Genomic DNA, 3,942 nt, shown 5'->3' on the forward strand with positions numbered 1-3,942 from the left:
GCTGTGCTTGAATGATGGGATAGGTTTTCTCCTAATGAGCTGTCTAACCCCATCAGAAGGCCTTCCTACACTACAGCCACAGACTGGACTAAGGACTCTCGCCTGAGTGGGAACCACCCAGTGCCTGCCTCTCCCCCTGACCTCTTCCCTTATCTCCGGGGCCAAGTGTGGCCCCAAGGCCCCTATTCTGTTCTCTGCTCCTCCACCATATCCAGCATGGGATGACGGAGGCTGAGAACCTGGTACCTGGGGCTGCCCCTTGTCCATCACCCACCCTGTGGGGTCAGTGGCTTAACACAGCCAGATGCCCACTCAGGGCCGCATGGAAAGCGTCCAGCAGTCCTCCCATGTCCACCCTCCTAGAGCACCAGAACTCTGGTAGGACGTGGGTTTTCTCCCATTCCCCCTTTTCCCCTATACCCACAGCCCAGCAAGAGGTAGTGTGACAATGGGGGTCCAGCATGGACATCAGGCTGCTCAAGGCAGCTGGGGGTACCCCAGAGGACTCTGTAGGCAGGGAAGATGGGCATGGGAAGGGAGTCTAACCTGTATGATTCTGGATCTGCAGGTCTGATGAAGGTGGGTGGAGAGGTGGTTGGATAATGGAGGTCTGCCAGGAATAGCAGGTAGCTCAGGGCAGCTGGGGGTGCCCCAGAGGACTCAGCAGGCAGGGAATTTGAGCATGGGAAGGAAGTCAATTCTGCACAAACTATTATTTTTAAAAGACTTCATTTCAGTGTTAAGTTTTTGATACTTTGAAGCTATACACTGAAAGAGTATAGCACCTACTTGCATATTCTGACTCAAATGACCAAAATCAAGGCATATTTTAAATACCATTACTAGACTTTTACAGCAAATACTTTGGGTATATAAAAATAGCTCATAAATTGCAATGGGTAACTAGCTTATTATATTTTCAGCATCATTGTTTTAATAAAAAACAAAATAATCCAGCATATTCAATGTTCTCAAGAGAAAGGCATGTGAGACAAAATTTTTATATCTATCAAAACTGACTTTCCTATACTAAGGGCAAAAGCTGTTGTCAACATGAAAAAATAAGAAATGTATTCACTTGAACTTGTCTGAGAGGTCCACTATATAATACACTTGAGAAACTCAAAAAATTCTAGAAGGACATCAATATGTGGATTGCTGGAGATATTTAAAAACAATAAGTGCTTTTAGAATGAATATTAAATGATGGTTAGTATAGAAGCGATATTTTGTGTAAAATTTGTTTATTCAGATAGTGGGCATGGAATTCAGTTACTAAAAATGACAAGGTTGGAGTCAAAGGGAATAACATAAGCAAAAGTGTTTATCTTTTTGACAAGTATATTAGTGTTTGATTATCAGTAAGTGACTTTGCATATGAAATAGAAGTAAAGAATATAGTATAGTACATTTTATTTAGTGTATTTACATTACATTTTATAGTATAGTAGATTATTTCTTGTGTTTTCAAAGACCCAATTTCACTGTGTGAGAAATAAGAAGTTATAGAATGGATCAAGTTTAAAAACTTACCTTCCAGAATCTCAAATGGAAGTCAATAAAGCCCAGTAAGTCATCTCACCTTTTAAAACAAACTGCCTAAACACATATTCTTTTGAAGTTTGTCCTCTAAAACTTAAAAACAATGGCCCATGATGTCATCCCACAGCTGTGGTTCTAAAATATCACATCCCATCAGTAGACTCCAGGGCCACTGGATATGTAAAGGGAAGTCTAGGTTGTCTGGGACTATTTTCCTTATACCAAATTCTGAGGCAGCTGTCAGAGACTGTGGTGGGTAATATTATCTATCTACTTAACAGAATCTGGAATAACCGAGGCGCTAACACTCTGGACATTCTTGTGAGAGATCACCTAGAATAGGTTAATGAAAGCGGGGAGACTTATGTCAGCTGTTGATATGACTGTTTCAAGACCTGGGGTTCTGGACTGAATACAAATGTGAAAGGGAACCTTAGTGACTAGAATAAGAATAGCCTCATAGAGTCATAGATTTGAGTGATAGGGAGTGACAATAGTAGGTAAGGCTCTCTCTCCCTCTCCCTCCTCTCCTCCCTCTCCCTCTCCCTCTCCCTCTCCCTCTCCCTCTCCCTCTCCCCCCCCCCCCTCTCTCTCTCTCTGCTGGCCAACTAGGACGTTCCCCACAGCTACTGCTCCACTACCATATCCATGATGATAATGGACTAAACCTCTAAAGCTGTAAGCAAGTCCCCAAATAAAACTTTTTCTTTATAAGATTTGCCTTGGTCATGGTGTCGTTTCAAAGCAATAGAACAGTTAGCTAAGTCAGGAATTGAGTATTACCATTCATCTCTTTCTTCTTCCTATCTATAGATATCATATGCCCAGCTGCCTCTAGCTTCTGCCACCACAACTCCTCTAGCATGGTGAATCATACCTTTGAACTGTGAGCCAAAATAAGCACTTTCTTTCTCATTTTAGTTGCTTTTTTTCATTCTGTTTAACACAGTAATAGAAAAAGTGCCTAGTAGACATTTGCCAGTCTGGGTGTGTAACATGCAGCGATCATAGCTAGCCATCTGGAACTCAACAATGGCACCAAGATGCCCACTCTGGGCCTGGGCACCTGGAAATCCCCTCCTGGTCAGGTGACTGAGGCCATGAAGGTTGCTATTGACGTGGGGCATCGCCACATTGACTGTGCCCAGGTGCACCAGAATGAGAAGGAGGTGGGAGTGGCCCTCCAGGAGAAGCTCAAGGAGCAGGTGGTGTAGCGTCAGGATGTCTTCATGGTCAGCAAGCTGTGGTGCATGTTCCACGACAAGAACATGGTGAATGGAGCTGGCCAGAACACACTGAGTGACCTGCAGTGGGACTACCTGGATCTCTACCTTACTCACTGGCCAACAGACTTCAAGATTGGGCCCGATTACTTCCCACTGGATGCATCAGGAAATGTGATTCCTAGTGACACCGATTTTGAGGACACTTGGATGGCTTTGGAACAACTAGTGATGAAGGTTTGGTAAAAGCAATTGGTGTCTCCAACTTCAACTGTCTTCAGATTGAGAGGATCTTGAGCAAACCTGGCTTAAAATATAAGCCTGCGGGTAACCAGGTCATGTGCCACCCATACCTAACTCAAGAGAAGCTGATTGAGTATTGCCATTGCAAAGGCATTGTGGTGCATACAGTCCCCTTGGTTCTCCTGACAGGCCCTGGAGCAAGCCTGAAGACCCTTCTCTCCTGGAGGATCCCAGGATCAAGGCAATTGCAGTCAAGTACAATAAACCTACAGCACAGGTGCCGATCTGGTCCCCCATACAAAAGAACTTGGTAGTGATCCCCAAGTCTGTGACACCAGCTTGCATTACTAAGAACTTTAAGGTCTTGGACTTTGAGCTGAGCATCAAGGACATGACCACTCTACTCAGCTGCAGGAGGAACTGGAGAGTGTGTGCCTTAGTGAGCTGTGCCAAACACAAGGATGACCCCTTCCATGCAGAAGTCTGAAGCTGCAGCAGATCCCTGTTCCTCCCTAAGTGATGTGCACCTGCTCTTTCGGCCTCCTCTGCCCTTGCAAGTGTCCTGTGTCCTGTGTCCCTCTGCACTGGGTGGCACCTTCCAGACTGAATGATGAGAGTTTGTTAGTTTGACATAGACTCTGGGGGGCAGTACCAGTAGCTGAGGTGTTCTACCACCCTTTCTTTTCTTTCTTCTTACCCACCTGGAGAGCTTTAACACAAGTACCCTTTCCAACCAATGAGAAGCAAAATTTATAGACCAAGTTGTGCCACTAACACTTAAATTTAAGTGCTTAGAACTGGAATCCTTTGAGTCAGACTTCTTGACTCAAATAAAAACTGATTTTGTGAAAGAAAAATCTCTCTCTCTCTCTCTCTCTCTCTCTCTCTCTCTCTCTCTCTCTCTCTCTCTCTCTCTCTTTCTGTGTGTGTGAAA

At 44.5% G+C, this 3,942-nt stretch overlaps 1 pseudogene; it reads left to right on the top strand.

Moving 5' to 3' along the window:
* Positions 1 to 461: 461 nt before the first annotated feature.
* LOC110314545 lies at positions 462 to 3,495 on the top strand (annotated as a pseudogene).
* The last annotated feature ends 447 nt before the right edge of the window (positions 3,496 to 3,942 follow it).

The sequence above is a fragment of the Mus pahari genome, chromosome X (assembly GCF_900095145.1).
Source record: "Mus pahari chromosome X, PAHARI_EIJ_v1.1, whole genome shotgun sequence".
NCBI lineage: Eukaryota > Metazoa > Chordata > Mammalia > Rodentia > Muridae > Mus > Mus pahari.